Raw genomic sequence first — 6,542 nt, 5'->3', positions numbered from 1 at the left:
CCAATTGGACAGCATTTGTGTCACAAGCCCCATTGGACAGAGTGTGTGTGTCACAAAACCCATTGGACAGTGTGTGTGTCACAATCCCCACTGGACAGCGTTTGTGTCAACAACCCTATTGGACACCGTATGTGTCACAAGCCCCATTGGACAGATGGTGTGTGTAACAAAAACCATTGGACAGCGTGAGTGTCACAAACCCCATTGGACAGCGTGTGTGTGTCACAATCCCCATTGGACAGTGTGTGTGTCACACACCCCATTGGACAGACTGTGAGTCATAAACATAAACACCCCTGTACAGTGTGTGTGTCACAATCCCCATTGGATAGCTTGTGTTTGTCACAAACGCTATTGGACAGTGTGTGTGTCACATACCCCACTGGACAGCATGTGTGTCACAAGCTCCATTGGACAGAGTGTGTGTGTCACGAACTCCATTGAACAGCGTGTGTGTCACAATCCCCATTGGACAGTGTGTGTGTCACAAACCCCATTGGACAGCGTGCGTGTGTGTTACAATACCCATTGGAAAGTGTCTGTGTCACAAACTGCCCTGGACAGTGTGTGTGTCACAAAACCCATCGGAAATTGTGTGTGTGTCACAATCGCCATTGGACAGAGTGTCCGTGACAAACCCCATTGGACAGCATGTGTGTGTCACAAACCCCACGGGACAGTGTGTGTGTCACAAACCCCTTTGGACAGTGTGTGTGTCACAAAACCCCCTGGACAGTGTGTGTGTCACAAACCCCATTTGACATCGTGTGTGTCAGAAACCCCATTGGAAAATGTGTGTGTCAAGATTCCCATTGGATAGCGTGTGTGTAACAAACCCCACTGGCCAGTGTGTGTGTCACAAACCCGCCTGGACTGGGTGTGTGCGTCATAAACTCCATTGGACAGCGTGTGGGTCACACAACCCATTGGACAGACTGTGTGTCACAAACCCCCCTGTACACTGTGTCACAATCCCCATAGGACAGTGTGCGTGTCACAAACCCCATTGGGCAGCGTGTGTGTCACAAGCCCCACTGGACAGCGTTTGTGTCAACAACCCCATTGGACAGCCTATGTGTCACAAGCCCCTTTGGACAGAGTGTGTGTGTAACAAACCCCATTGGACAGCACGTGTGTCACAAACCCCATTGGACAGCATGTGTGTGTCACAATCAACATTGGACAGTGTGTGTGTCACAAACCACATTGGAAACTTTTTGTGTCACAAATGCATTGGACAGAGTGTGTGTCACAAGCCCCTTTGGACAGAGTGTGTGCGTCACTAACCCCATTGGAAAGTGTATGTGTTATAAACGCCATTGGATAGCGTGTTTGTGTCACAAAACTAATTGGAAAGTGCTTGTGTCACAAACCCCAAAGGATAGCATGTGTGTGTTACAAACAGTTTGTGTAGTCACAAACCCCACTGGAAAGCGTGTGCGTCACGAACCCCACTGGACAGCCTGTGTGTCACAATCCCCATTGGACAGCGTGTGTGTGTCACAACACCCATTGGAAAGTGTGTGTGCCAAAAACCCTATTGGACAGAGTGTGTGTGTCACAATCCCCACTGGATAGATTGTGCGTGACAAACCCCTTTGGACAGCATGTGTGTGTCACAAACCCCATTGGACAGTGTGTGAGTCACAAACCCCATTGGAAACTGTGTGTGTCAAAATCCCCATTGGATAGCGTGTGTGTGTCACAAACAGTATTGGACAGTGTGTGTCTCACAATCCCCATTGGACAGCGTGTGTGTCACAATCCCCATTGGACAGCGTGTGTGTCACAAACCCCATTGGACAGCGTGTGTGTGTCACAATACGCATTGGAAAGTGTGTGTGTCACAAACCCCATTGGAAATTGTGTGTGTCACAATCCCCATTGGATTGCGTATGTGTGTCACAAACCGTATTAGTCGGTGTGTGTGACACAAACCCCCCTGGACTGAGTGTCTGTGTCACCAACACCATTGGACAGCATCCGTGTCACAAACTCCTTTGGACAGCTTGTGTGTCGCAAACCCTATTGGACTTTGTGTGTGTCACAATCCCCATTGGACAGTGTGAGTGTGTCAAAAACCCCATTGGACACTTTGTGTGTCAAAATCCCCTTTGGAAATTGTATGTGACAAAAACCCCATTGGATAGCGTGTGTGTGTCACAAAACCCATTGGAAAGTGTGTGTGTCACAAACCCCATTGGATAGCATGTGTGTGTCACAAAACCTATTGGACAGTGTGTGTGCGTCACAAAGCCCACTCGACAGCTTGTGTGTCATGAACCCAATTGGACAGCATTTGTGTCACAAGCCCCATTGGACAGAGTGTGTGTGTCACAAAACCCATTGGACAGTGTGTGTGTCACAATCCCCACTGGACAGCGTTTGTGTCAACAACCCTATTGGACACCGTATGTGTCACAAGCCCCATTGGACAGATGGTGTGTGTAACAAAAACCATTGGACAGCGTGAGTGTCACAAACCCCATTGGACAGCGTGTGTGTGTCACAATCCCCATTGGACAATGTGTGTGTCACAAACCCCATTGGAAATTTTTTATGTCACAAACCCCATTGGACAGAGTGTGTGTCACAAGACCCTTTGGACGGGGTGTGTGTGTCACAAACCCCATTGGGAATTTTTTTGTGTCACAAACCCCATTGGACAGAGTGTGTGTCACAAGTCCCATTGGACAGATTGTGTGCGTCACAAACCCCATTGGAAAGTGTATGTGTCACAAACCCCATTGGAAAGTGTATGTGTTACAAAAGCCATTAGATAGCGTGTCTGTGTCACAAAACTCATCGGAAAGTTTGTGTGTCACAAACGCCATTGGATAGCATGTGTGTGTAACAAACCCTATTGGACAGTGTGTGTAGTCACTAACCACACTGGAAAGCGTGTGTGTCACGAAGCCCATTGGACAGTGTGTGTGTCACAAGCCCCATTGGACAGAGTGTGTGTGTCATTAACCTCTTTGGACAGTGTGTGTGTCACAAACCCCATTGGAAAGCATGTGTGTGTAACAATCCCCAGTGGACAAAGTGTGTGTCACAAACTCCTTTGGACAGTCTGTGTGTCACAAACCCCATTGGACAGCGTGTGTGTTGTACAATACCCATTGGAAAGTGTGTGTGTCACAAACCCCTTTGGACAGCATGTGTGTGTCACAAACCCCATTGGACAGCGTGTGTGTTGTACAATACCCATTGGAAAGTGTGTGTGTCACAAACCCCTTTGGACAGCATGTGTGTGTCAAAAACCCCATTGGACAGTGTGTGTGTCGCACACCCTATTGGACTCTTTGTGTATCACAATCCCCATTGGACAGTGTGAGTGTGTTAAAAACCCCATTGGACAGAGCGTGTGCGTCACAAACCCCATTGGAAAGTGTATGTGTCACAAATACCATTGGATAGCACGTGTGTGTCACAAAACCTATTGGACAGTGTGTGTGTCACAAACCCCACTGGACAGTGTGTGTGTCACAAAATCCATTGTACAGAGTGTGTGTCACAAACTCAACTGGATAGCGCGTGTTTCACAAACCCCAATGGACAGCGTGTGTAGTCACAAACCCCATTGTACAGTGTGCGTGTCACAATCCCCAATGGACAGCGTGTGTGTAACAAACCCCGCTGGACAGTGTGTGTGGCAAAAACCGCATTGGACGGCTTGTGTGGTGCAATCCCCATTGGACAGTGTGTGTGTCACAAACCCCATTGGACCGCGTGTGTGTCACAAACCACCCTGGACAGTGTGTATGTCACAAATCCCTTCGAACACCATGCGTGTCACAAACAACATTGGACAGCGTGTGTGTGTCACAATCCCCATTGGACAGCGTGTGTGGCACAAACCCCATTGGGCAATGTGTTTGTCACAAACCCCATTGGAAAGTGTGTGTGTGCCACAATCCCCATTGGACAGCGTGTGTGTATCACAATCCCCATTGGACAGTGTGTGTGTTAAAAACCTCATTTGACAGAGTGTGTGTCACAAGTCCCATTGGACAGAGTGTGTGCGTCACAAACCCCATTGGAAAGTGTATGTCTCACAAACCCCATTGGATAGTATGTGTGTATCACAAAACACATTGGAAAGTGTGTGTGTTACATACCCGATTGGATAGCATGGGTGTGTCACAACCCCCATTGGACAGAGTGTGTGTCACAATCCCCTTTGGACAGTGTGTGTGTCACAACCACCACTGAACAGTGTGTGTGTCAGAAGCCCCATTGGACAGTGTGTGTGTCACAAACCCCCCTGGACAGTGTGTGTGTTACAAAACCATTTGGACAACATGCGTGTCACAAACACCATTGGACAGAGTGTGTGTAACAAACCCCACAGGACATCGTGTTTATCACAAACACCATTGGACATCGTGAGTGTGTCACAAACCCCATGGGAAAGTGTGTGTATCACGTACCCCATTGGACAGCGTGTGTGTGTCAAAATCCAAACTTGGCAGTGTGTGTGTCACAAACACCCCTGGAGATTCTCTGTGTCACAAACCCCATTGGACAGCTTGTATGTCACAAACCTCCCTGGACAGTGTGCGTGTCACAATCCCCAATGGAAAGTGTTTGTGTGTCACAATGCCCATTGGACAGTGTGTGTATCACAAACCCCATTGGACAGTGTTTGTGTCACAAACCCCACTGGACAGCGTGTGTGTCATGAACTCCATTGGACAGCGTGTGTGTCACAAGTACCATTGCACAGAGTGTGTGTGTCACAAATCCCATTGGACAGCGTGTGTGTCACAACCCCCATTGGACAGCGTGAGTGTGTCACAATCCCCATTGGACAGTTTGTGTGTCAGGCACCCTCCTGGACAGTGTGTGTGTCACAAACCCCATGGGACAGCTTGTGTGTGTCACAGTCCCCATCGGACAGCGTGTGTATTCACAAACTCCCCTGTACGATGTGTGTGTCACAAACCCCATGGGACAGTTTGTGTATGTCACAACCCCCATTGGATAGGTTGTGTGTGTCACAAACCCCATTGGACAGCGTGTGTGTCACAAACCCCAATGGAAAGGGTGTGTGTCACAAACCCCATTGGACAGAGTGTGTGCGTCACAGAGATCATTGGACAGTGTATGTGTCACAAAACACATTGGCAAGTTTGTGTGTCACAAACCACACTGGATAGCATGTGTGTCACAAACCCCATTGGACAGTTTGTGTGTCAGAAACCCCACAGGACAGCGTCTGTGTCAAAAACCCCATTGGACAGCGTGTGTGTAACAATCCCCATTGGGCAGTGTGTGTGTCACAAACCACCCTGGACAGTGTGTATGTCACAAATCCCTTTGGACAGCATGCGTGTCACAAACACCATTGGACAGCGTGTGTGTGTCATAATCCCCTTTGGACAGCATGTGTTTGACGAACCCCATTGGACAGTGTGTGTGTCAAAAACCCCCCTGGACAGTGTGTGTGTCACAAACCCCATTTGACAGCTCGTGTGTCACAAACCCCCCTGCAAAGTCTTTGTTTCACAAACCCCATTGGATAGCGTGTCTATCACAAGCCCCGTTGGAGAGAGTGTGTGTGTTACAAACCCCCCCGGATACTGTGCATGTCACAAACCCCATTTGACAGCGTGTGAGTCATAAACCCCATTGGATAGTGTGTGTTTCACAAACCCCATTGGACAGCCTGTGTGTTTCACAATCCCCTTTGGATAATGCGTGCGTCACAAACCCCATTGGACAGTGTGTGTGTACCACAAAACACATTGGGAAGTGTGTGTGTAACAAACCCCTTTGGACAGTGTGTGTGTCACAAACCTCATTGGACAGCGTGTGTGTATCACAACCCCCATTGGACAGTGTGAGTGTGTTAAAAACCCCATTGGATAGAATGTGTGCATCACAAACCCCATTGGAAAGTGTATGTGTCACAAATCCCATTGGATAGTTTGTGTGTGTCACAAAACCTATTGGACAGTGTGTGTGTCACAAACCCCACTGGACGGTGTGTGTGTCGCAAAATCCATTGGGCAGAGTGTGTGTCACAAACTCAACTGGATAGCATGTGTGTCACAAACCCCAATGGACAGCGTGTGTAGTCACAAACCCCATTGGACAGCGTGTGTGTAACAAAACCCGCTTTACAGTGTGTGTGGCAAAAACCGCATTGGACGTCTTGTGTGGCGCAATCCCCATTTGACAGTGCGTGTGTCACAAACCCCACTTGTGAGAGTGTGTGTCACATGCACCTTGGACAGATTGTGTGCATCAGAAACCCCACTGGGCAGTGTCTGTGTCACAAAACACATTGGAAAGTGTGTGTGTCACAAACCTCACTGGACAGCGGGTGTGTGTCACAATCCCCATTGGAGAGATTGTGTGTGACGAACCCCATTGGAGAGCATATGTGTGTCACAAACCCTATTGGACAGTTTGTGTGTCAAAAACCCCACTGGACAGCGTCTGTGTCACAAACCCCATTGATAGGGTGTGTGTCACTAACCCTGTTGGACAGAGTGTGAGTGTCACAAACCCCATTGGACCGCGTGTGTGTCACA

The sequence above is a fragment of the Columba livia genome, unplaced genomic scaffold, assembly GCF_036013475.1.
Source record: "Columba livia isolate bColLiv1 breed racing homer unplaced genomic scaffold, bColLiv1.pat.W.v2 Scaffold_102, whole genome shotgun sequence".
NCBI classification, from domain to species: domain Eukaryota; kingdom Metazoa; phylum Chordata; class Aves; order Columbiformes; family Columbidae; genus Columba; species Columba livia.
This window is presented reverse-complemented; position numbering follows the sequence as displayed.